Source organism: Triturus cristatus, chromosome 1_1, assembly GCF_964204655.1.
Source record: "Triturus cristatus chromosome 1_1, aTriCri1.1, whole genome shotgun sequence".
NCBI classification, from domain to species: domain Eukaryota; kingdom Metazoa; phylum Chordata; class Amphibia; order Caudata; family Salamandridae; genus Triturus; species Triturus cristatus.
The window spans coordinates 148,458,765-148,486,245 of NC_140579.1; the positions used below are offsets into that span (position 1 = coordinate 148,458,765).

The 27,481-nt window shown below is 48.8% G+C and overlaps 1 protein-coding gene across 2 annotated transcripts in view; it reads left to right on the plus strand.

Moving 5' to 3' along the window:
* SIT1 (signaling threshold regulating transmembrane adaptor 1) overlaps window positions 1–27,481 on the plus strand; it is a 187,245-nt gene that overhangs the window by 66,745 nt on the left and 93,019 nt on the right. Inside the window, exon 2 of one of the 2 annotated variants that reach the window (XM_085623801.1) lies at window positions 5,337–5,494. The exons of the other annotated variant lie outside the window; for it this stretch is intronic. The gene's annotated coding sequence lies outside the window, so the exon portion shown is untranslated. The remainder of the gene's footprint in view (window positions 1–5,336; window positions 5,495–27,481) is intronic. 2 annotated transcript variants of the gene reach the window in all.

The window sequence follows — 27,481 nt, forward strand, 5'->3', positions numbered from 1 at the left end:
CTGCGGTGGATCTATGCTACAAGGTACATTATCACTACTTGAGGGGCCATTGTCTAACATTTCTCTCCTGAGAGCATCCGGAGTGCGAGCCTTGGCGATATGACCCATAGAGGATCTTTTCGCAAAAGCTAAATCTTGTGAGACTCTTCTTTCCATTAATATTATCCCCTGGTCAATTACGGAATTTGCTCTTGTAATGAAGTTGTCCAAAGTTCCTGTTAATGCAGTCCTGCTTCTGGTTTGTGATGCAGCCATACTACGTTAATCAAGCAACAAAAATAACAGTACTTACAATCCTCCTCGATACTCAGTACGGCAGGGGGTGTTTGGGATGACAGAGGGGTAGCCCGGTCCGGTCTTGTCCGTGCTTGAACGGGCTTAAACGGGCCCGCCCTTGGCCCGGGCTTCGCCCGGGACACGCCCCGGACGCGTCCCGCGTACGCGTGACTGTGGGATTAGTTATAATGGAAAAGGGGGGAGGGGCCGGGAAGAGTCAACAGCTGCGGCCAATGTCCGTCAGCAGAGGGGCCGCTGGTACTCGCAGTCCCGGCTCCGTTTACAGGTCGTCCCCGATGCTCCCAAAACACTCAGCAACCCGCAATCACCGCCAAAAGGCTCCGCCGTGCAGCTTCCAGAGTCCGTGGGCAAAGACCTGCCTCCGAGCGGCACCCCTATTCAATACAGGCAATGTGTGTTATGCCGTCAGGTATTCAAGGTAGCTGACACTTTTCCAGGCCAAGGTTTGCTACATGTGGCAGTTTTCCCAGGCAGGGGCTCATTACCGATGCCACAAAGACATTCCAGAAAGGGCGGTTCACTGACAGGGGTTGCTTGCGCCTGGGCTTCTGGGATTAAGTGTTCGGGCCCCAGGTTCCCCTTGCTAACCCTGCTGGCAGTGGAAGGGGCTTCCGCGTGAGTGTAGGCCCCCAGACCTCCTGGACTCACCAGTCAGCCCTCGTGGGGGAAGTCCGTCACTGAGGCAGCGCCGGCTCTGGTAGGCGCCGGCGTCAGTCAGCCCGCTCCTTCCTACGCTCCTTCCTACGCTCGGGGCCTGGACTGGGGGAGGCGGAATAACTCTTTGGCTCCCACCACCCCCTGAGCTCTTGGAACTCGATCTGGGGTGATCAGGGGCTCCCGCTCTCCTCGGAGCCCCTCTCTCCAATGCCGGCTTGCTACCGGGCCTGGGAGCCAATCCGAGCGCGGATTCCTGGGGGGGCGGCCGGTTTCTGGGCGACGCACATCTCTTCGCGTGCTCAAGCCCACCTCTTGAATAGATATAGTATACCTATATCTACCCTTAAAATAGACACATGTGTACCTGTGAGCCACTCCTATGGCAGGCCTTAACAATCCTGGAGGCAGAGTGCTTGGTAACATGTGAGATGGTGCTCTAGCATGAGCTGAGCCTGTCTGCAGCTTTCGGAACCATGTCCTTATAGCTGTTCTATGATATAGCCTACCATATACTCTTAAAGTACCTTATAATCTTAAACGGTTATGGTAACTATGGTTTGGCTTTATCAAAACATGTCGTGTAAGGTGTCTAACACTATGGAATAATACCCCCATACCATTTCTGGTGATGAGGATATTATTCCCCCCTTCTAGAGGGAGAGACATGTTAAAATCCTACTTTGCTGTTTAACTATGACCAAAGCCTCAGCATCACAAAATGGATGCTGCTGCCACAGACACGAGTCTGACCTCCTGCAGCTGGGAGCCCTCCCAGCCAGGGAGGCCTGTACAATAGGTTTCCTGCTTGGGGAGGTGCTAGCACCTCCCCAGACAGACTTTAGTGTATTGGGGCAGGGAGGACTGAAAGGAATGAGACATTCCTGGGGCACACAAGGTGCTCCATGCATAGTCCAGTTTAAACCGGTGCTGGGGCACTCCAGCCCCAGCTCTGGCGCGAAACTGGACAAAGGAAAGGGGGTGTAGCCACCCCCCTTCCTGGTCCCACCCATAGGAGGGACCTTGCAGGTAGCCCAGCCCACTAGCCCAGTATATCAGTAGGTAGCTGAGCCCTGCAAAATGAGATTATCCTGAATCTGCAACTTGAACAGAAACTCTGGACCTTCGACATTCGACCTCAGGAAGAAGACTGAAGAAATCTCCCTTGTGGCCAAGGAGTGACCACCCTGGGCAACCAGGCACCATCCAGCGACCGCTGCTTGCTTTGTGACTGATCCTACAAGGGACGACTGCAGAGACTGACCAGCACCGAGACTTCCAGACACCTCTGAACCAGATCCACCTCTACAGCAAAGCTGAGACCCATGGAGGCGGCGAGGGACGTGGGACCGGCGACTTGGGAAAAGTGGCTAGTAACTGACTAGCGCGACTTCTGAGGCTTCCTCGAGGCTGTGCTTGGGGAATTGAGAAGCCCCCATCCCGAGCACCATCTGCAAAGAAGATCAGCTCCCCACACTTCACGTGTTCTGCGTGGGGCCCTTCTGCACCTGAGTGGCTCAACGTGTTGTCCGGTTGCTGGCCCGTTGGCTAGTGACCTCTGCGACGATGAACCTTTGATTTCATCTTGCTGGTCCGGCTCCTCCGGACTGGCACTCGCTCCTCTGTGAAAGAGAAGCACCCCAGACATTCCTGGTCTGCACCAGAAGCAAGTCCTCCATTCTGCGTGGGTTCCGCTTGCCAAGGCTTGTTGGGTCCTAACTCGACATCGACGCCGCCGACAGCAAGAGCATTTGTGGGACAGCTCGCCTCCTGGTCCTGGTCATCCTCAACGTCTCCTGGTACCCGTGGCTGCTGCGACAAGCTTCACCTCTTCACCTGCATCTGCACGACATCGCCTGGTTCCTTCCTGGTTCCTTCCCGGCTCCTGGCTGGTGACCTAGACTCTGTCCCTTCTGCTTGCAGGTATCCTTCCTTCTTGATTCCATCCTTGGGATCCACCGGACACTCTTCACTGACTGTCAGCAACTTTCCTTCAGGCATCCATAGGAGTCAACGACGAAACCCGACGCAAGTTCACACCTATGCACCCGCAGCCCGTGGGCTAGGTAACTTGAGTACTCCGGTGCTCACAAGGGTATTGACTATCCTAGGGTCTAGTTTCCAAGTCTCGACTTCCTAGCTATTCCAGAAGTGTCCTAAAACTGTTAAATTCTAATAACTACTATTTCTATCGACTTTTACGCATTACGCGTGAGTGTTTCCACTCTGCACCTGAATCCCGTGGGCCTTCCACTTCCTAACCTTTGGTAGTATAGTGTAGCCCCAGCGATTCCCTAGGCCTAGGGCCCTAGCCTATCCTGTGTTCGTGACAGTGGTTCTTATACCACTTACTTAGTATATGGTTTGCGTGGCCCCTAGGGCCTAACTGTATTACTTACCTGTGTGACTTAATGTATGCTTAAATAAGACTGTGTTGTACTTACCTCGAATCTCATAAAGAGTGCTGAGGGTTTGACTAGAATAAAAACATTCTGTTTTTATATATATCTGTTGTGGTGTCCTTTCATTTGGTATTCAAGGGATTATATATGGTATCACAGCTGGCTTCACATGCCATACAGAGTTTAGCCTAAGACTGCTCTTGTCCATGCTACCACTAGGATAGCTGGTCTATAAGGTTGACTTTACAACCAATCACCATAAGGGTTGTTTGGACTGATACAAGGTGTACACTAGAATTAGTGACATCATAGATCAGGCCAACTTCTCACACTCATCGTGAAAATACTGGTTGTGCTGTTATCTTTCTCACAAATTCTTATTGAATAACGTTGTTGATTTAATTGAAGATTTTGTTATAATGACTGATTCTGCACGAAATGTCTGTGAAACTAGAAAGCCTTCAAACAATGGGTAGTTTGATGTCTGAGATGGACTCTGGCACATTTAAATTAACCCCCTGGCAAAGAACTCCGCTCCACCAGTGGAGTTTATGGAGTTTTGCGTACTTTGCGCTCTGTTGAGAACGTGGAGTTCAGGCAAAACTCAGACTCCGCAGTGGAGCGGAGTTAGCTGGCTCCTCCACCCTCCCTAATTTAATTATAATAAAAGATTAAGGCACTTACCTGCTGTGGCATCTCCGGGCTGCCCTCCTCCTCGCTGTGGTCTCTCTTCTTCGTCCTCGTCCTGGCCGTCCTCGTCCACGCAAAATCCTACGTTGTACGTCTTGAGCGCGTGCATGCATGCAAGATGTACAACGTAGGAGTTTGCGTGGACGAGGAGGAGAGAAAGACCACGGTAAGGAGGAAGGCAGTCTGGAGACGCCACAGCAGGTAAGTGTCTTTTTTTTGTTATAATTAAATTAGGTAGGGTGGAGGGGAGCAGACCAGAGTGGAGTTCCACTGAGTTTTTTTCCAACTCCGTGGAACTCCATGTAGTGGCACTCTGCTAACTCCGCCCGGGCTTAATTTAAATCACAGGTGATTGTTTTTTTTCCCATCCTAAAGTAATGAAATGCAAACATCCCCCTCATGGTGCGCCTCTAGCTGTTTCTAGAATGATGGCTAAGTGTACAGAGGGATTCTTGTTAATTTGCTTTGGATTAACACACAATATACCATCAAATAAACGACCTTGTGCAATTTGAAAATAAAACATTTTTTTCATTCCTAGTGATACAGGTTTCTAAATGGTACATGCTACAGAACTGGTTTGGGGTGGTTCTCCTTTCAAGTGTCCTTTCCAGGCTGCATTCTAGGCACAGCCTTTGTATAGACTGATGCTTCTCACAGCAGGGTAGTCTCCTGCCTGGAGCACCCACAACAGAGGCACAGAGAGGTGTGAGGTTTCAGCACTTCTCTGTCATCCGACAAACTGAAAGTGTGATCAAGAAGACCCTTAACCTGCACAACTGATACTGTAGTTCAACCCCTCACAGCTACATCTAACAAAGGGCAGTGCGTCATGATGGATAATCAGAAGCCCCTTCCTAACAAGGGCTTCGTTGAAATGTTAAAGGGAGGCCCCCAGGAAATTAGTCAGTATGCTGTCGCGGTCTGGGAACGCTGTTGTTACCGTCCATCTTGTGCTATGTCAAACCAGTAGTGCCCTAACTGGCTCCCACTCTGCTTTGTAATTAATACTGTGAACCAAACTTGAGGATGAACAGCAGTAGATATTCATGCCAGCATTTGCAGAATCTCCTTTCAGTGGTTGCGTCCAGCCATTACTTTATGCTTTCGACTTTCGAGCTGATCAGCCGTCCTTGCAGCAATGGTGGTCGAGCGGTAACCTAACAGTGGGAAGATTGTTTGACGTACACCAGAGCTTATGATAGTACCCAACATTGCTTTATCTTCACTTGCAAACAATGTTGTTTCTTTCAGTCTTACATTCTCAAATATCATGCTATGTCATATTTTCAGTCCCTGTTTTCCAGAGCTATGCCAACACCCGGTGGAGTGTGAGTTCTCTGACCCCAGGGAGCTTGCACTGGAGGCAGACCTTTTGGTAGATTCCAGAGGGTCTGGAGAAGCTTCTGGAGGTGATCCTGAAGGAAGTGGCTCAGGTTTTCCCTGACCAGGTAAGGAGCTTTGTAGTGAACCAGATAAGTCTCAGTGTAGTGGGATGGGTGAGGGGTCCCACGTCCTGTCTATGAGGAGAGGGACTGGGGGTGGGCTGAGTCCCAAGGTGCCTGAGACCCCATCCCAGGGCCTGGTTGACCCCATTAGGGAACACCAGGTGGGGGGCCTAGTCTGTAACCAGTGGCCATTCCCTGAGGGGGATCCCAAGGTGTCAGGTGAAGTGGGGGATACGGCTGTAACCAGCGTGCCACCGGTTCTGGTGTCTGGCAGCACCGCTCCAATTGGGAGGGTGCATGAGTCCAGAGAAATGGGTGAAGGGGGACGTCGTCCCCAGTGGAAGGACCAGTGGGATAGGGGGTGCCAGCTCTGAGGTTAAAACATCCCAGGACTGACCCTGGTGAGGCCACTTCTGGCCTGGGGGCTTCATGCTCTGTCAGGTGGACAGGAGGCTGGAGACCTGCGCAAGGTAGACTTTCGCACACCTCATGAGGAGTGTGTTTCCCTTGGGGGGGTTGGTGTACTCCCCTGGTAATGCTGGGTTGCCAGGCAGAGGTCCAGCCTAAAGGTACAGACCTTGGTTGGAGCACCAGGTTCAGGATGTCCCCCGTGATCTGGAGGAAGGGGCGACTGCTAACAGTGCCCCTACCGCTTTGTCTTCTAAGGGTGCCGTTCCAGGTGGGAGGGTACAGAGCCCCATGGAGGAGGACCGGGAGTGGAAGAGACCACCCCAGTTATGTATCCAGCCTCATGGTACAGACCCTGGGGTGGTGGACCAGTTGCAGGATAGCACCCCTGAACTGGTGGGAACATTGTGCAGAACACCTGCCACAGGTGCCCTGACAATTCTGGAATTGAGGGGGACTGCTCCCAGTGGGGGGATCCAGGGCCCTGGGGGGGACAGGGTGTGGGAGAGCCCACCCCAGTCTCCTGTCCAGTCGCAGGGTACAGACCCTGGACTGGTGGTCCAGTATCAGGATGCCATACCTGACTTGGCGGGAGGAAGAGTGGAGAAAGGTTGCCAGGCACCTGGGGCTACCACACCCCACTCTCTGACGCCACAGAGATTAGAGAGGCCTGAAAGGCTTAAGGCCTGGCTCTCATCACTGACATTTGTCACTGTGGCTTGTTGTTCTGGTGTACAGAGGTGACCCTGGGAGGGGGACAGGAGTCACACCCTGGGGGTGGACTGGGCCACACCACTGTGTTGGCCATGTGGGTACTGTCCGCCTGTTGGGACACATCTGAGAGCAAAGTAAGTTTAGGCACTCTACAGATGGTGTCCAGAGGTAAGATGAAGGGTTCCCCTTGGGTCAGCTTAGTGGGCCCTGAGAGTATGGACAGAGGGTTCCAACTGGGTTCAGGGAGGCGCAGAACTGGAATAGACCCCTGCTGTTCCAGGCCAGGTTCCATGTTCTATCGCCCCAAGTAGGGAAGCCCATCGAGGTATGGATTGGTCTACCCTGGCATTAGGCTAGAAGGGGGTTTTGTTGGAAATGGCCCTTTTTGCAGGGTCATTCCCAACCTTTTTGCTTCTTCCTCCTATTTTTTCCTGACCTGCTGTTGTTGGTTGTAGGACTCTGGGCACTTTACCACTGCTGATCAGTGCTAAAGTGCATATGCTCTCTGTGTAAATTGTGTTATGGATTGGTGTTTCCATGATTGGCATATTGGATTTACTGGTAAGTCCCTAGTAAAGTGCACTGAGAGTGCCAGGGACTGTAAATCTAATGCTACTGTGGGCTCGCAGCACGGGTTGTGCCACCCACAGAAGTAGCCGGTAAAAAGGTAACTCAGACCTGCCACTGCAGAGTCTGTGCGCAGTTTGTAACTGCCATGTCTACCTGGCAAGTGCACCCACTTGCCAGGCCCTTACCTTCCCTTTTCTACATGTTAGTCACCCCTAAGATAGGCCCAAGGTACCCCTGAGGGCAAGGTGCAGTGTATGTGAAAGTAAGGACATGCCGTGATGTGTGTGGCATGTCCTGATAGTGAAATACTGCCAATTTAGTTTTTTCACAATTGCAAGGCTACCTGCTCCCATAGGACAGAATGAGGAGTTTGTTTATGACAGCTTATAAACATAACTAGCCCTGGGAACTAGGTAGAAAAATAAAGTTTAGCATGCCTGAATCTAAAGATGCATCTTTTAGTGACGGTAATTTTTACATTCTATGTTTGAAAATACCACTTTTAGAAAGCAGGTATTTTTTTTGCTCAGCCATCCAGTAGTCCTCTGCTAGGTTAGTGGATTAACTGTCTGGGTTTTGGATGACAAGGGCTGGGGAAGAGCTGTAGCTCCAGATAGTCTAGGTGGGTCAGGAAAGGGCTGAATAGACCTGGACTGCATTCAGAGTAGTGGGAGGAGTTATCACTAGCGCCTGAATGGGCCCAGTCTGCATTGGAAAATGCTGTCTCCACCTCCTGCCACAAAGCTGCAGCAGAGATAATAGAACTGGTTTGGGCTGGGTACAGACACTCTCTGACTTCAGAGAACAAAGGATTTGGTGGTATAAATATTGGGGCCCAGACCCCAGAACTTTAGAACTCTTTTGGACCAAGAAGACTGCCAAGAAGAAGAGCTGGAGAAGCTGTGAGGAGAAGCTACCACTTTGCTGAGTGCTTTGCCGTGTTGGCCTGCAGTGGCTGCTATTGTCTTGGGCAGTGAAAGGACTGGACTGAACTCTCTGCAATCTATTTTTGTGAGTTTCTCCAAGGGCTTGAGGTAGAGCTTGCCCCCTGTTCAAGAAGTCTCAGGAACAGCAAAGACTTCAAGTTCTTTTGCCCTCAGCACTGGGGACTGTGTGTTTTGTGCTGCAACAGAAGAAAAAGCAACCCGACGCCGTCTGCGACGCCTCTCCCGTCTCCGTGTCCTGAAGGCACCGCAGAGGGCAATGCTGCCCCGTGACCCTAGTCTCACCGACGATGCCTGCTGATGCCGCCACTGAGCTGCTGTTCACACCGTGACCTGTGGGCATCACACTCCGCATCGCCTCACTTCACGACGCTGCCTTGGTACCCCGATGACGTCGCTCCACACCAAAATCGACGCCACTGCTTGCACCCGTGGTTCGAGGGCACCGTTCGTAAAGTTACACGACGCACCGCCCTCATCCCACACCGTAGCCTTGGCCTACCGATGCCGGTGCCATTGACTCCAGTTCGTCAGCTGACTGCAGCACTTCAGCAATGACGATGCCGCTACTTGCACTGTGGCTTGCCAGCACCGCGACGCGCACCGCATCACTTCGCACTGCGACCCTGGTCTCGCCGATGACATCATCTGACGCCACCACCGAGCCGCTGCTTGCACCGTGACCTGAGGGCATCACATGCCGCACTGCTGCACTTCGTACCGCAGCATTCGACGCCTGCCGACGCCAGCACGCCTGACTTCAACCGTGAGGAGTTTGATCTGCAACGCATGTGACTTCAAAGGCCTGACGACTCCTGCACCAGCCTCCGGTACCGACTCCTGCAGACGCTGTGCTTTTGGAAGCTCAACAAGAGGTCGCCGACGCCCTGCATTGCTAAAGGTACTGTTTTACGGGTCTTTCCGACACCGTAGCTAGCCCGCGATGCTGCGGTTAGCCAGAACTGTTTGCATTTGTTTGTTCAAGACGGCATGATAGCCCCAGACACCAGCTATCATATTCAAGGAAGTGCATTTCAAGGTTATTTTGATAACTGAAGATTTCTAAGTACTGTATTGTGGATTTATTTATCGTTTTTGGTCTTGTCTTGAGTATCTCAAAATATTGGATATTTTTCTAAACTGGTGTGGTGTCCTTTTGTAGTGCTTACACTGTATTACTGTTGGTTATGTGCAAATGCTGTACTCACTGCCTGTAAGATAAGCCTGCCTGCTCGTGCTAAGCTACCAAGGGAGTGAGCAGGAGTTATTTTAGGAGTGTACTCCCTTATCCTGACTAGGAAGAAGGATCCCTATTTGGACAAAGGTACCTACCTCTGCCAACTAGAGACCTCCATTTCTAACAAGTGCTTCAATGCTGCGGTGTGAAGGAAGACTTTGGGCTGTAGATTGAGTGTGTGTGTACTGGAAGGTTTCTGGTGTTCAGGTGGCGGTGTGCAGTGCTTCAATGCCGTGGAGTGTGTGTGTGCAAGAAAGCTTTGGGCTGTACAGTGAGTGTATGTATACTGGAAGGTTTCTGTAGTTCAGGTGGTGTGCAGATCTTCAATGCTGCGGTGTGTGTCTGCAGGAAGGCTTCGGGCTGAAGAGTGAGTGTGTGTGTACTGGAAGGTTTCTGTAGTTCAGGTGGTGTGCAGAGCTTCAATGCTGTAGTGTGTGTGTATGTGTGTGTGTGCAGGAAGGCTTCGGGCTGTAGACTGTGTGCGTGTACTTGAAGGTTTCTGGAGTTCAAGTGGTGTGCAGTGCTTCAATGCCTCGGTGTGTGTGTGCAGGAAGGCTTCGGGCTGTAGAGTGTGTGCGTGTACTTGAAGGTTTCTGGAGTTCAGGTGGTGTGCAGTGCTTCAATGCCGCTGTGTGTGTGTGCAGGAAGGCTTCGGGCTGTAGAGTGAGTGTGTGTGTACTGGAAGGTTTCTGGAGTTCAGGTGGTGTGCAGTACTTCAATTCCTCGGTGTGTGTGGGTTGTAGGAAAGCTTTGGGCTGTAGAGTGAGTGTGTGTGTACTGGAAGGTTTCTGCAGTTCAGGTGGTGTGCAGTGCTTCAATGATGCGGTGTGTGTGTGCAGGAAGGCTTCGGGCTGTGGAGTGTGTGTGTGTACTTGAAGGTTTCTGGAATTCAGGTGGTGTGCAATGCTTAAATGCCTCGGTGTGTGTGTGTGTGTGCGTGTGCATGAAGGCTTTGGGCTGTAGAGTGTGTGTGTGTGTACTGGAAGGTTTCTGCAGTTCAGGTGGTGTGCAGTGATTCAATGCTGCAGTGTGTGTGCAGTAAGGCTTTGGGCTGTAGAGTGTGTGTGTGTGTACTGGAAGGTTTCTGGAGTTGAGGTGGTGTGCAGTGCTTCAATGCTGTGGTGTGTGCAGGAAAGCTTTGGCTGTAGAGTGTGTGTACTGGAAGGTATCTGGAGTTCCGGTGGTGGGCAGTGCTTCAATGCTGCGGTGTGTGTGTGTGCAGGAAGGCTTTGGGCTCTACAGTGAGTGTGTGTGTACTTGAAGGTTTCTGGGGTTCAGGTGGTGTGCTGTGCTTCAATGCTGCGGTGTGTGTGTGTGCAGGAGGGCGTTGGGCTGTAGAGTGAGTGTGTGTGTGTGTACTGGAAGGTTGCTGGGGTTCAGGTAGTGTGCTGTGCTTCAATGCTGCGGTATGTGTGTATGTGTGCAGGAAGGCTTTGGGCTGTAGAGTGAGTGTGTGTGTACTGGAAGGTTTCTGGGGTTCAGGTGGTGTGCATGTGCTTCAATGCTGTGGTGTGTGCAGGAAAGCTTTGGGCTGTAGAGTGAGTGTGTGTGTGTGTGTACTGGAAGGTTGCTGGGGTTCAGTTAGTGTGCTGTGCTTCAATGCTGCGGTGTGTGTATGTGTGCAGGAAGGCTTTAGGCTGTAGAGTGAGTGTGTGTGTACTTAAAGGTTTCTGGAGTTCAGGTGGTGTGCAATGCTTAAATGCCTCGGTGTGTGTGTGTGCAGGAAGGCGTTGGGCTGTGGAGTGAGTGTGTGTGTACTGGAAGGTTTCTGGGGTTCAGGTGGTGTGCTGTGCTTCAATGCTGTGGTGTGTGTGTGTGCAGGAAGGCTTTGGGCTGTAGAGTGAGTGTGTGTGTACTGGAAGGTTTCTGGGGTTCAGGTGGTGTGCATGTGCTTCAATGCTGTGGTGTGTGCAGGACAACTTTGGGCTGTAGAGTGTGTGTACTGGAAGGTTTCTGGTGTTCAGGTGGTGTGCAGAGCTTCAATGCTGTGGTGCGTGCAGGAAGGCTTTGGGCTGTAGAGTGAGTTTTTGTGTACTTGGAAAGTTTCTGGAGTTCGGGTAGTGTGCAGTGCTTCAATACCTCGGTGTGTGTATGTGCTGAAAGGGAGTGTCTGTGTACTGGAAGGTTTCTGGAATTCAGGTGGTGTACAGTGCTTCAAAGCGGCGGTGTGTGTGCTGGAAGGGAGTGTATGTGTACTGGAAGGTTTCTGGAGTTCAGGTGGTGTGCAGTGCTTCAATGCTGCAGTGTGTGTGCGCAGGAAGGCTTCGGGCTGTAGAGTGAGTGTGTGTGTACTGGAAGGTTTCTGGAGTTCAGGTGGTGTGCAGTGCTTCAATGCTACGGTGTGTGTGGCTTTGGGCTGTAGAGTGTGTGTGTGTGTGTACTGGAAAGTTTGTGGAGTTCAGGTGGTGGTGTGTGGTGCTTCAATGCCGCGGTGTGTGTGTGCGAAGGCTTTGGGCTGTAGATTGAGTGTGTGTGTACTGGAAGGTTTCTGGAGTTCAGCTGGTGTGCAGTGTTTCAATGCTGCAGTGTGTGTATGTGTGTGCAGGATGGCTTTGGGCTGTAGAGTGTGTGTGTGTGTACTGGAAGTTTTCTGGAGTTCAGGTGGTGTGCAGTGCTTCAATGCCGTGGTGTGTGTATGCTGGAAGGCTTCGGGCTGTAGAGTGAGTGTGTGTGTACTGGAAGGTTTCTGGAGTACAGGTGGTGTGCAGTGCTTCAATGCTGCGGTGTGTGTGTGTGAAGGCTTTGGGCTGTGGAGTGTTTGTGTGTGTACTGGAATGTTTGTGGAGTTCAGGTGGTGTGCGGTGCTTCAAAGCTGCGGTTTGTGTGTATGTGCGATGGCTTTGGGCTGTAGAGTGTGTGTGTGTGTGTGTTCTGGAAGGTTTCTGGAGTTCAGGTGGTGTGCAGTGCTTCAATGCTGCGGTGTGTGTGTGCAGGAAGGCTTTGGGCTGTAGAGTGTGTAGGTGTACTGTAAGTTTTCTGGAGTTCAGGTGGTGTGCAGTGCTTCAATGCTGCGGTGTGTGTGTGAGAAGGCTTTGCGCTGTGGAGTGTTTGTGTGTGTACTGGAAGGTTTGTGGAGTCCAGGTGGTGTGCGGTGCTTCAATGCTGCGGTGTGTGTGTATGTGCGAAGGCTTTGGGCTGTAGAGTGTGTGTGTGTGTGTGTACTGGAAGGTTTCTGGAGTTCAGGTGGTGTGCAGTGCTTCAATGCTGCAGTGTGTGAGTGTGTGCAGGAAGGCTTTGGGCTGTAGAGTGTGTGTGTGTGTACTGGAAGGTTTCTGCAGTTCAGGTGCTGTGCGGTGCTTCAAAGCCGCGGTGTGTGTGTGTGCAGGGCAGCTTTGGGCTGTAGAGTGAGTGTGTGTGTACTGGAAGGTTTCTGGAGTTCAGGTGGTGTGCAGTGCTTCAATGCTGCGGTGTGTGTGTGCGAAGGCTTTGGGCTGTGGAGTGTTTGTGTGTGTACTGGAAGGTTTGTGGAGTTCAGGTGGTGTGCGGTGCTTCAATGCTGCGGTGTGTGTGTATGTGCGAAGGCTTTGGGCTGTAGAGTGTGTGTGTGTGTGTGTACTGGAATGTTTCTGGAGTTCAGGTGGTGTGCAGTGCTTCAATGCTGCGGTGTGTGTGTGTGCAGGAAGGCTTTGGGCTGTAGAGTGTGTGTGTGTGTACTGGAAGGTTTCTGCAGTTCAGGTGGTGTGCGGTGCTTCAAAGCTGCGATGTGTGTGTGTGCAGGAAGGCTTTGGGCTGTAGAGTGTGTGTGTACTGGAAGTTTACCTGGAGTTCAGGTGGTGTGCAGTGCTTCAATGCTGCGGTGTGTGTGTGCGAACGCTTTGGGCTGAGGAGTGTTTCTGTGTGTCCTGGAAGGTTTCTGGTGTTCAGGTGGTGTGCAGAGCTTCATTGCTGTGGTGCGTGCAGGAAGGCTTTGGGCTGTAGAGTGTGTGTGTGTACTGGAAGTTTTCTGGAGTTCAGGTGGTGTGCAGTGTTTCAATGCCGCGGTGTGTGTGTGCAGGAAGGCTTTGGGCTGTAGAGTGCGTGTGTGTGTGTACTGGAAAGTTTGTGGAGTTCAGGTGGTGGTGTACGGTGCTTCAATGCCACGGTGTGTGTGTGCGAAGGCTTTGGGCTGTAGATTGAGTGTGTGTGTGTACTGGAAGATTTCTAGCGTTCAGGTGGTGTGCAGTGCTTCAATGCTGCAGTGTGTGTGTGTGTGTGCAGGAAAGCTTTGGTCTGTAGAGTGAGTGTGTGTGTTCTGGAAGGTTTCTGGGGTTCAGGTGGTGTGCAGTGCTTCAATGCTGCAGTGTGTGTGTGTGCGAAGGCTTTGGGCTGTAGAGTGAGTGTCTGTTCTGGAAGGTTTCTGGGGTTCAGGTGGTGTGCAGTGCTTCAATGCTGCGGTGTGTGTGCAGGACAGCTTTGGGCTGTAGATTGAGTGTGTGTATACTGGAAGATTTCTGGCGTTCAGGTGGTGTGCTGTGCTTCAATGCTGCAGTGTGTGTGTGTGTGTGTGTGTGCAGGAAAGCTTTGGGCTGTAGAGTGAGTGAGTGTGTGTGTTCTGGAAGGTTTCTGGAGTTCAGGTGGTGTGCAGTGCTTCAATGCTGCGGTGTGTGTGCATAGGCTTTGGGCTGTAGATTGAGTGTGTGTGTACTGGAAGGTTTCTGGCGTTCAGGTGGTGTGCAGTGCTTCAATGCTGCAGTGTGTGTGTGTGTGTGTGTGCAGGAAAGCTTTGGGCTGTAGAGTGAGTGAGTGTGTGTGTTCTGGAATGTTTTTGGAGTTCAGGTGGTGTGCAGTGCTTCAATGCTGCGGTATGTGTGCATAGGCTTTGGGCTGTAGATTGAGTGTGTGTGTACTGGAAGGTTTCTGGAGTTCAGGTGGTGTGCAGTGCTTCAATGCTGCAGTGTGTGTGTGTGTGTGCAGGAAAGCTTTGGGCTGTAGAGTGAGTCAGTGTGTGTGTTCTGGAAGGTTTCTGGAGTTCAGGTGGTGTGCAGTGCTTCAATGCTGCGGTGTGTGTGCATAGGCTTTGGGCTGTAGATTGAGTGTGTGTGTACTGGAAGGTTTCTGGCGTTCAGGTGGTGTGCAGTGCTTCAATGCTGCAGTGTGTGTGTGTGCAGGAGAGCTTTGGGCTGTAGAGTGAGTGTGAGTGTTCTGGAAGGTTTCTGGAGTTCAGGTGGTGTGCAGTGCTTCAATGCTGCAGTGTGTGTGTGTGCGAAGGCTTTGGGCTGTAGAGTGTGTGTGTGTGTACTGGAAGGTTTGTGGAGTTCAGGTGGTGTCCATGCGCTTGAAGGCTGTATGGTGTTGAGTGGACTCTCCTGTGTTAATGAAGGCTGCAGTGTGTTAGCAGCATATTTATATGCAGGATTGCGTTTTTCTCTTTGATAGCGGTGTGTAGGGGTTTTGTCAACGTGCTTGAGTGATTGTTACTACTTCTAAAGTTAAACTTTTCTTTTGTGGGCCGCAGGGGCGTAACACAGGCCCCCGCAGCCCCCGCGGTGCGGGGGGGCCCCCAAGTCTCGGGGGCCCCCTCAGCACAATGCAGACTGGCTTTACTCTGGGGCCAAATAAATATTAACTCGCTTTGAGGCAGAGGAGCATTTTAATATTGATAATGACCTGCCACCCATGCACCGCAAAGGCTGGCTCTGTGCACGGGCAGCAGGCGTTTATTATAACAGGCCCTCGCCTCAGAGACAGAGTCTGGGTTTACAGTGTCGCACGCACGTTAACATTTAGTGCGCCGCCTGCGCGCCATCACGCATTGCTATGCACGGTGGGTAATGTGCGCAGAGTAAACTACGCGCGTCAGTTTAGCAGCAGTCATCTGCGCCTGCTCCCGTGGACACTACCGAAGCAGGCCTCTCGTCATCTTGCCCGCCGTTCCCAGGTCTTCATTTCATAACAGTTTCAGGAGGCAGACTGGGGGTGCGGGTGTGTGTGGCAGCGCGTGGCGAACTGACTTAGCTGTAATTATCCGGCCTGATTGGGATGGGAAGTCAATCAGTGCGCCCTTGAGGTGTGATCAGATCACTGAATAATCACAGGTGGTCATCGAACTCCCTTTTCCTATAACCAGGAACGCCCACCACAAATGAACTGTAGCCTCGTGCCTTTCCATCCTGCGCAGACCCCTCCTCCGCCCCCACATTCCATGCTCACTGCGAGGAGGGCCCCCGGGCCGTATGCTACAGGATGTTCTTGTTCCCAGGGCATTATCCAGGTCAGACTCTGCCTGCAGTGACTCGTGTTAAAAGTGTATCAGACTTGTGCTCTCCTAGGAATAACTTCTCCCGGAGCACTCCAGATTTCATTACCAATGATTGTGGTGATCTGAAGCCGCTGCCCATGAGTAGTGCCCAAGTTATATCTAAAACCTTCAATAAATCTCTGCAGATGCGCGCGCGCTCCACGAGGTGCGGGTGGCATGGTCAGACCCTACATGGAAAAATTAAAGTTCCTACAGCCCTTCTACGGCCATACTCTGGGGAGGACACACTCCTCCACCCCTCATTCAATCGGTGCAGTAATCCTGACCTAAACCCCTCTCCTAACTGCACCCTCAGAGGGGATGGAGTCCCCGCTATGAGCCTCGAGCCTAGCTCCCAGCCTTGGCGCTAGACATAGACATAGGATGTCAGGGGGACATTGGTTGAGAACCAGCCCACCAGTATATAGGGCGGGTTGCAAAGTCCGATTCTGGCGCAGATTGCGGCCCTTTTTGCGACGGCCTGGCAGTAAACCTGCCCCTCGGCTGCCATGCCCTCTTCTCTTGGGCAACCGTAAAAAAACCTGTCAGGGCCGGGGATCATGCAGGTGACGTGATCACCAAGAATAGATTTATGGTCGCTGGGAATGTTTCAATCTCAAACTGCAGAGGTGCTTATAAAAAAGAGCAAAAAAACATACGAAACAAACGTTTTTATTCTTTTTTTTTTCACATGACGGTGTCCTGTGCACTCTAGGACACGTTAGTTTTGCTGTTCCTAACTCACGATTTTATAAACCTATATATGTCTGGATTCTTGCTGTGAATTAAAGCCTGTAATGTTGCTGAAGCTGCCTCTGTCTTGTAGGGAACTCCCTAGGGCCGTCCCTAAATGCTGTGTGTGTGTATTTTTTCTAATGCTCCATTTGATGAGGCGTGCTTGTGTGAATTGTTGAAGTATCCTTTTGCAGCTAAGTAACACAAACAATATCATCTTCTGACTGACTGCTTTTCCCCCCACAGACCTATGTCCCATCACCCTCTGCCCCAGGTGCCTGTGGCCACGAGACATTGGTACCGGGGCTCGGCCTGCCCTCCCCGTTATATTAATTAATGTTAATTAAATTTAATATACTAGCACGTGACTCAACGCACAGGATCATCTCACCTTGCAAGTATTTAACAATCCCAGTCCATTTATGCCACGCACTGTGATAGCTGCCCCCTCTACCAATGCGGCCCTAGAGATCGGCTCGTGCACACAGGAAAGCTTCTGCCCACAGTAGTGTACTATAGCTCCTGACTGAGGACTCGAGCAGACCAAGGCCATCAAAGTGACAATCATAGAGAGCAGCTTAGCGCAGTGGCAGTGAGTGTCAGTGCATCAACCAGAGAAGCCAACTCTCTCAGCAGTACAAACAGCCACCTACAGCCAGTCTACAGCACTACTGCGTGCAGCTTCAGTGACCCTCTTTCCAACAACCTGGTTAAAGATGCTCTCTGGCCCACCCTGGTACTGCAGGAGGACACATCATGGTGGCACAGGTGAGAGCCAACAGTGCACTTAAGTAGTGCAATGGGATGTCTACGATTGTCAGAGGGGGGGCAAAATATTATGTATTGTTCAGGAGCACATATCGGGGATTTATGGGTCTTGGAAGCAGGGTGGGATTGGGAATTCAGGCATTGGCCGATGGGCCAGCAGATGACGCCCATCTATTAGCCGGTGTGTTTTTACCCTCAGTGCCTCATTTGCAAACCCACCTGCCAGGAACACCTCTTACAAAGCAAAGCTGCTGTAGCATTGGAAAGTTGTCAGCCTGCTCGGCCTACTCTCACGCACAGAACAACAATGGACCGTCCTGATTGAGTACCAAATGTGAGGCCTTTCCCTCCTCCAAACTGATCATGTGCTTGGGCCTGTGCATCCTCTAGAGATGCCCGGAAGGGCACTCACTATGTATGAGGAGGTGTGTGGAGTAGGGTACGAGGTGGAGTAAAGCAGTTTTGTTAGTCCGGTGCCCTGACAGGTCAGCTAACGTTAATTGGGCATATCGCAGTCGCCGCGGGCATCAATGCCTTTTTGCATTACACTGGCCTCTCAGGTTTCAAGTAGCCCACGGGGGTGTAAAGACTGAGGCCGGAGGATGATGTGGGACGGGTCCAGTTAAAAACAGTAACGGTCCCTAATAACTCCTATATTCATCTCCTTAACGATAGAAGTAAAACACAACAGTATGTACAAGAACTCAAAAAATATGTCCGCCATGCAGTCCCATTTACATTTTACTAGTTTGATCTCATGTTGTATAGTATGTGTAGGCCTGTTTCCTAAGAGTATTTAATTTTTCCAGATGTGTTTTTTATTAATTTATTTTGTCATGCAGCTTGAGTCTGCAGCGCATCACGCAAGCTGAATTGCTTCTAAGGGTTAGGGCCAGGTCAGATTGTGGAAGGGGTTCTTGACGGGGTAACATTGAGGGCTCCAAAGTTAAGCTTGAAAGCAGTGTGAGTTTCACTTTGTCATAAAGGTTTCCTGACAACACACTCATCCAATCTTTGGCCTCTCTGCAGAGCACAGAACGAAGGTCACCTTTGTGCCACCTGGAATTACAATTATAGCTGCAAGTGACTGCAATGCTTATTCTAAACTGTATGTTACTCTGATTATTTCAGTAGTGCAGGTGCCCCAGACTTTAGTGGAGTGCCTTGGCACAGCTGAGAGTGATTACCTGCACAGGAATAAGCTGGAGCTGCTGGAGTTTGTTCAGTACTGTATTTCAGGCATAACTTTAGTGGAAATGCACTGGTAAAGTAATTTGAAGGTTACACCACTGGAACAAGAGTCAGCAGAACCAGACAATGAAAGCACCTGGAGTGTGAAGAGGAAGATCACAAAGAAGGCAGAAGCTTTGCTTATTTACGAGTCGTATGTTGCACACATGCACCAGTTGATGTTCAGGTGCTTTACAATAAACCATACTTTCTCTCAAGGGAAGGTTACACAACCGAGCGAGTGCAAAAAAAGAATAATATGCAAAACTGAAAAAAAGAGCTCGGATTCAAAAGCACCACTCTTGGCATACATTGGTTTTACATATTGTGTGCAGTGCAGCGTGTGAACAGCTCACACTACGTGGGGCAACAAATGCACCACATAAATACTCTTTGACATGAGTTATGTCTTCTGCCTTGGGGTGCAACATACAGTTCCATCGAGGTCAAGGTGCATCATCCATTTATGGGGTGGATGCAGTAAGTGCAGACCTGCATTTGGGAAAAGTGCATCAGGCCAAGACCTGCCCATACAGAGAGTTCAGGAAACACACATCAGGTCTGGGGAATGGCCCAGAAGAATGGTTCTGTCAGTCTGGAGGATGCAGGAAGCACACTCTTGTCACTGAGGACAATGCAAGAAGCACAGTCATGTCCGGAGTGAAGGCTGCAGAAAGAAACGGGTCTATGTGGTTCCAGTGGGAGTAGAGTGAGCATGATGGTGGAGAAGGCACACGCCTGCTCTACTGAGACCTCCTAGGTGTGAACTGGTACAAACAAGCAGTCCTTTCTGCTTGAATGCTTCCCATTTTAATTGTTGTCCTGGAAAACATACCTAGAGTGACAGGCCCTACAAGCTTTAAAACACTAAATTTACCATAAATGTTTCCAAAACTTAGCCCACTGACACATATCAAGCAAGGTTTCATGATAGGTCATGATCCACAAACATGGGCTGCTTTTTACGGGTGACCGGGCCCATTTTTGGTCCCAATCCAACCCTGCTTGGAAGCGCGCTTGAAACCGGGCCCTATGGAATGGGTGGGGTGGGCAGAGTGTCTGTCACTGCAGGAGGCCCTAAGCCTGCTCAGGAATGTGTCAGGACACCGTGTAACTGATCCTCCCACTACAGGGCGACTGGAAGGTTTATAGAGGTCTTTCTGCACACACCTCCTCCAACATGAACCAGGTGCATTCGCAAAATTGTATTCTATGAGGATTAGCTGTGAGTTACTGCTTTTTACTAGGTTAATGCTCTTCTATTTCTGGTGCTTTACAGTAGTTTTAAGAACTTCTTAGAGTTTCTCATTCCTCAAATGGGTGTAATTTCTGATATTTATATGTTTCCCTGGTCTAAATTGCCTAATTTTGCTCGCGAGAAAGTGTCACTCATAGTCATTGAATGTCTCTCATAATTACACTGAAATTATGAAAATGTCACACATAGCAATCTAAAACCTTGGCAGCTATGTGAGTGTTAAAACACTGCTTAACAAGCAGCCGCCACTCACTGGGGTCCGGATGCTTTAGAATTCACTTTTATGGCCAAACAAACACCCGAAAGATGTCCGAGGCTCAATTGTGACTTCGAAGATGCTAGGCCTGGATTTTTCTCAACTTCCAGCCGCCTCTACCCCCCACAGTTTAAATGATTTTCCGCGGATTTCAGGAGAGATTTCACACTTTTTTAAAGCCAATATTCCCATGTTTGAAGGCATGCACCTACTGATTTTGAGTCTAAAGGGAGAGGAATTGTTCTTCAGCGTTGATGCTACAAAACCAAGTAATACTAATTTCAGGATCCATCCCCTCTCCTATTTAATCAAATTGTGTGATTTTGGTCAAATTTCTTTTTATAAATATTCCCTTATCTTTTAACAGTTGGTGTCCTTCAAAACACGTATAGTCTGTTTATAGTTTAAAAAAACCGCACCTTTACTGTTACCAACAGAAACATGCATTTGCTGCCCTTAATTTTCAACACCGGTCTTAAAACAGGGCAAGCACGGAGGCAGCTCTCCCAGAGCCTGGATCGAGGTCTGTGGAGCTCTCTGAGCCAGAATCTCAGCTTGGAATCAACCTTAATCAGTATTAGGACAGGTGTGGAAAAATCATGGATCTAGCACTTGTCACTTGTTTTCCGCTAGTATCTACTTTCCTTTTTCCCATGCTCTCTGGTTTCCTTTCCCGTCTGCTCCATTTTCTTTCATTTTTCCGTGGTCTCTGTTTTCCGTTCTGCTAAGCTCTAGACTCATAGGTGAACACAGATCATGCGCCATGACACAGGTCTGTCTCATGGTATGCGGTCTTGTTGGACCAGGAGGGGCACCCAAAGTGCGATCCTTATAGCGGTGGAAGGCTACAGCCTTCGCCAGGTGTTAAGCAGCACAAGCGCAGTGGTGGCAACATATTGTGTAGTGATCAGTAGTAGTGAACAGGTCCTTTTTACCCTGTCACTGGAGTGAGGCTAACAGGCTCACTGACTTTAAAGTTCCACTGCTGTGTGCTTGACTCACCCTTGGCCTACTTCAGGTAGATGTGCAGTGCTGCGCAGGAGCAGTGACTCTGCGCTAGATGTGTGTGTGCCTGGGAAGGGTACAGTACAGGGATTTTTATATGCTGCTGCCTGCTGTACTTATTATTGTTTAAACAGTGACTTTGAAATATCTGCACCTTCATGTACAAACCAAAGGGGCATTGGTTGACTAAACTGGTTTGAATTTTGTATGCTGCTGCCTGCTGTACTTGTTATTGTTTAAAAAGTCATTTTGAAATATTTGCGCCTTCGTTCACAAACCAAAGGGCCTTAGTCTGATTAAACTGGTTAGATTTGATTTTTGTATGCTGTTCTGCTGGGAGACATCCATTACAACGCCGACATTGCATTGCAATGCCTCTACATCGCAGTCATTACAATGCAAGTCGTTCCGACTTGCGCTGGATGGCGCTCTAACCTAAGGAATAGTATGATTTACTATTCCAACACCTTCCCTACTGTACGTAGACTGGAGTTGGAATAGTAAATCATACTATTCCTAAGTCCAGCGCCCTCCAGCTCAAGTCGTTGTAATGACTTGTGTTGTAATGAATGCGATGTAAAATACCACGTTGTAAATGTATGCGATGTAACGTCATACATTCTGTTGTGCTTGTTATTGTTTGCACCTTCATACACAAACCAAAGGGGGAATTGTTTGACCAACCTGGCTTCATTTCTGCATACTGCTGGATTTGTTTTTATCACACACTTTGAAAGTGTTTTCACCTTGATGCAAGAAGAAAGGGGGATTGCTTTACAAAACACGCTTGAGTTTTGTATATTGCTGGATTGCTGATTCTTTTATTATGCACTTTGAAAGCATTTGCACTTTTTCCTTTGTTTCACCAGCTACAGTTAGTATAGATTCTGTCATTAGGTACTTGCTAATATGGTTTGTTTTTATCCTACATGATGCGTTATTGATGGTGTTGTTTGCACCTGTCTATATTATGCGCACCTGGAATTCAGTGGCGTAACGAAACCTGAGGGGGCCCCCCTGCAAAGTACATGGAGGGCCCCCCCCCCCCCACCACCCACCACTTTGCCACACCGCCCAAAAATCTGGTATATTTTTCATTGAAACCTCCAACATTTAATGAAATGCCTCTATATTCGGTACTCAAAGTTCCAATAAGAAAGTAAGAAACACTCAACATATAAGCTACACCATTAGCAACATTGTCAAGAGCAGATTATTTAACTGAGACAGGAATCAGAGCAATGCCAAGGAGTGGTCCTGTTGTTTGAGGACCTGCCTATCGCTGAAGACCAACTACATAGGGTCTGAATTAGAATTGACATTTATGGAAAATAACTCGAAACTCTGAAAGACAAACCCAAATCTGCAATTTAACAGACTCGACTGACAATATACATGAGCAGTACACAAGATATACATATCCCAGCATCCTGCCAGGTCCAAGAGAAATAAACTGGTGTGAATTATCTGCATGCCACACGCTTGCGTCTGTCAGGGATTTTGTATAATATTAACCACTCTATAGTAATTAAAATGAACTGAGGATGCAAATTCAATATCTACCATCAGGGCTTTATTTGTAAGCAGGGCATAAACAGGCAGGCACACAAGGCTGAAGATGAAAACTGCTTGGATGCTTCAGAACATTGATGCAGATGTGTGTCTGTATTTATCAATTTTGTATTGTACACAAAGCTAATTACACAATTCCAGGTGCGCATAATATAGACAGGTGCAAACAACACCATCAATAACGCATCATGTAGGATAAAAACAAACCATATTAGCAAGTACCTAATGACAGAATCTATACTAACTGTAGCTGGTGAAACAAAGGAAAAAGTGCAAATGCTTTCAAAGTGCATAATAAAAGAATCAGCAATCCAGCAATATACAAAACTCAAGCGTGTTTTGTAAAGCAATCCCCCTTTCTTCTTGCATCAAGGTGAAAACACTTTCAAAGTGTGTGATAAAAACAATTCCAGCAGTATGCAGAAATGAAGCCAGGTTGGTCAAACAATTCCCCCTTTGGTTTGTGTATGAAGGTGCAAACAATAACAAGCACAACAGAATGTATGACGTTACATCGCATACATTTACAACGTGGTATTTTACATCGCATTCATTACAACACAAGTCATTACAACGACTTGAGCTGGAGGGCGCTGGACTTAGGAATAGTATGATTTACTATTCCAACTCCAGTCTACGTACAGTAGGGAAGGTGTTGGAATAGTAAATCATACTATTCCTTAGGTTAGAGCGCCATCCAGCGCAAGTCGGAACGACTTGCATTGTAATGACCGCGATGTAGAGGCATTGCAATGCAATGTCGGCGTTGTAATGGATGTCTCCCAGCAGAACAGCATACAAAAATCAAATCTAACCAGTTTAATCAGACTAAGGCCCTTTGGTTTGTGAACGAAGGCGCAAATATTTCAAAATGACTTTTTAAACAATAACAAGTACAGCAGGCAGCAGCATACAAAATTCAAACCAGTTTAGTCAACCAATGCCCCTTTGGTTTGTACATGAAGGTGCAGATATTTCAAAGTCACTGTTTAAACAATAATAAGTACAGCAGGCAGCAGCATATAAAAATCCCTGTACTGTACCCTTCCCAGGCACACACACATCTAGCGCAGAGTCACTGCTCCTGCGCAGCACTGCACATCTACCTGAAGTAGGCCAAGGGTGAGTCAAGCACACAGCAGTGGAACTTTAAAGTCAGTGAGCCTGTTAGCCTCACTCCAGTGACAGGGTAAAAAGGACCTGTTCACTACTACTGATCACTACACAATATGTTGCCACCACTGCGCTTGTGCTGCTTAACACCTGGCGAAGGCTGTAGCCTTCCACCGCTATAAGGATCGCACTTTGGGTGCCCCTCCTGGTCCAACAAGACCGCATACCATGAGACAGACCTGTGTCATGGCGCATGATCTGTGTTCACCTATGAGTCTAGAGCTTAGCAGAACGGAAAACAGAGACCACGGAAAAATGAAAGAAAATGGAGCAGACGGGAAAGGAAACCAGAGAGCATGGGAAAAAGGAAAGTAGATACTAGCGGAAAACAAGTGACAAGTGCTAGATCCATGATTTTTCCACACCTGTCCTAATACTGATTAAGGTTGATTCCAAGCTGAGATTCTGGCTCAGAGAGCTCCACAGACCTCGATCCAGGCTCTGGGAGAGCTGCCTCCGTGCTTGCCCTGTTTTAAGACCGGTGTTGAAAATTAAGGGCAGCAAATGCATGTTTCTGTTGGTAACAGTAAAGGTGCGGTTTTTTTAAACTATAAACAGACTATACGTGTTTTGAAGGACACCAACTGTTAGAAGATAAGGGAATATTTATAAAAAGAAATTTGACCAAAATCACACAATTTGATTAAATAGGAGAGGGGATGGATCCTGAAATTAGTATTACTTGGTTTTGTAGCATCAACGCTGAAGAACAATTCCTCTCCCTTTAGACTCAAAATCAGTAGGTGCATGCCTTCAAACATGGGTATATTGGCTTTAAAAAAGTGTGAAATCTCTCCTGAAATCCGCGGAAAATCATTTAAACTGTGGGGGGTAGAGGTGGCTGGAAGTTGAGAAAAATCCAGGCCTAGCATCTTCGAAGTCACAATTGAGCCTCGGACATCTTTCGGGTGTTTGTTTGGCCATAAAAGTGAATTCTAAAGCATCCGGACCCCAGTGAGTGGCGGCTGCTTGTTAAGCAGTGTTTTAACACTCACATAGCTGCCAAGGTTTTAGATTGCTATGTGTGACATTTTCATAATTTCAGTGTAATTATGAGAGACATTCAATGACTATGAGTGACACTTTCTCGCGAGCAAAATTAGGCAATTTAGACCAGGGAAACATATAAATATCAGAAATTACACCCATTTGAGGAATGAGAAACTCTAAGAAGTTCTTAAAACTACTGTAAAGCACCAGAAATAGAAGAGCATTAACCTAGTAAAAAGCAGTAACTCACAGCTAATCCTCATAGAATACAATTTTGCGAATGCACCTGGTTCATGTTGGAGGAGGTGTGTGCAGAAAGACCTCTATAAACCTTCCAGTCGCCCTGTAGTGGGAGGATCAGTTACACGGTGTCCTGACACATTCCTGAGCAGGCTTAGGGCCTCCTGCAGTGACAGACACTCTGCCCACCCCACCCATTCCATAGGGCCCGGTTTCAAGCGCGCTTCCAAGCAGGGTTGGATTGGGACCAAAAATGGGCCCGGTCACCCGTAAAAAGCAGCCCATGTTTGTGGATCATGACCTATCATGAAACCTTGCTTGATATGTGTCAGTGGGCTAAGTTTTGGAAACATTTATGGTAAATTTAGTGTTTTAAAGCTTGTAGGGCCTGTCACTCTAGGTATGTTTTCCAGGACAACAATTAAAATGGGAAGCATTCAAGCAGAAAGGACTGCTTGTTTGTACCAGTTCACACCTAGGAGGTCTCAGTAGAGCAGGCGTGTGCCTTCTCCACCATCATGCTCACTCTACTCCCACTGGAACCACATAGACCCGTTTCTTTCTGCAGCCTTCACTCCGGACATGACTGTGCTTCTTGCATTGTCCTCAGTGACAAGAGTGTGCTTCCTGCATCCTCCAGACTGACAGAACCATTCTTCTGGGCCATTCCCCAGACCTGATGTGTGTTTCCTGAACTCTCTGTATGGGCAGGTCTTGGCCTGATGCACTTTTCCCAAATGCAGGTCTGCACTTACTGCATCCACCCCATAAATGGATGATGCACCTTGACCTCGATGGAACTGTATGTTGCACCCCAAGGCAGAAGACATAACTCATGTCAAAGAGTATTTATGTGGTGCATTTGTTGCCCCACGTAGTGTGAGCTGTTCACACGCTGCACTGCACACAATATGTAAAACCAATGTATGCCAAGAGTGGTGCTTTTGAATCCGAGCTCTTTTTTTCAGTTTTGCATATTATTCTTTTTTTGCACTTGCTCGGTTGTGTAACCTTCCCTTGAGAGAAAGTATGGTTTATTGTAAAGCACCTGAACATCAACTGGTGCATGTGTGCAACATACGACTCGTAAATAAGCAAAGCTTCTGCCTTCTTTGTGATCTTCCTCTTCACACTCCAGGTGCTTTCATTGTCTGGTTCTGCTGACTCTTGTTCCAGTGGTGTAACCTTCAAATTACTTTACCAGTGCATTTCCACTAAAGTTATGCCTGAAATACAGTACTGAACAAACTCCAGCAGCTCCAGCTTATTCCTGTGCAGGTAATCACTCTCAGCTGTGCCAAGGCACTCCACTAAAGTCTGGGGCACCTGCACTACTGAAATAATCAGAGTAACATACAGTTTAGAATAAGCATTGCAGTCACTTGCAGCTATAATTGTAATTCCAGGTGGCACAAAGGTGACCTTCGTTCTGTGCTCTGCAGAGAGGCCAAAGATTGGATGAGTGTGTTGTCAGGAAACCTTTATGACAAAGTGAAACTCACACTGCTTTCAAGCTTAACTTTGGAGCCCTCAATGTTACCCCGTCAAGAACCCCTTCCACAATCTGACCTGGCCCTAACCCTTAGAAGCAATTCAGCTTGCGTGATGCGCTGCAGACTCAAGCTGCATGACAAAATAAATTAATAAAAAACACATCTGGAAAAATTAAATACTCTTAGGAAACAGGCCTACATATACTATACAACATGAGATCAAACTAGTAAAATGTAAATGGGACTGCATGGCGGACATATTTTTTGAGTTCTTGTACATACTGTTGTGTTTTACTTCTATCGTTAAGGAGATGAATATAGGAGTTATTAGGGACCGTTACTGTTTTTAACTGGACCCGTCCCACATCATCCTCCGGCCTCAGTCTTTACACCCCCGTGGGCTACTTGAAACCTGAGAGGCCAGTGTAATGCAAAAAGGCATTGATGCCCGCGGCGACTGCGATATGCCCAATTAACGTTAGCTGACCTGTCAGGGCACCGGACTAACAAAACTGCTTTACTCCACCTCGTACCCTACTCCACACACCTCCTCATACATAGTGAGTGCCCTTCCGGGCATCTCTAGAGGATGCACAGGCCCAAGCACATGATCAGTTTGGAGGAGGGAAAGGCCTCACATTTGGTACTCAATCAGGACGGTCCATTGTTGTTCTGTGCGTGAGAGTAGGCCGAGCAGGCTGACAACTTTCCAATGCTACAGCAGCTTTGGTTTGTATGAGGTGTTCCTGGCAGGTGGGTTTGCAAATGAGGCACTGAGGGTAGAAACACACCGGCTAATAGATGGGCGTCATCTGCTGGCCCATCGGCCAATGCCTGAATTCCCAATCCCACCCTGCTTCCAAGACCCATAAATCCCCGATATGTGCTCCTGAACAATACATAATATTTTGCCCCCCCTCTGACAATCGTAGACATCCCATTGCACTACTTAAGTGCACTGTTGGCTCTCACCTGTGCCACCATGATGTGTCCTCCTGCAGTACCAGGGTGGGCCAGAGAGCATCTTTAACCAGGTTGTTGGAAAGAGGGTCACTGAAGCTGCACGCAGTAGTGCTGTAGACTGGCTGTAGGTGGCTGTTTGTACTGCTGAGAGAGTTGGCTTCTCTGGTTGATGCACTGACACTCACTGCCACTGCGCTAAGCTGCTCTCTATGATTGT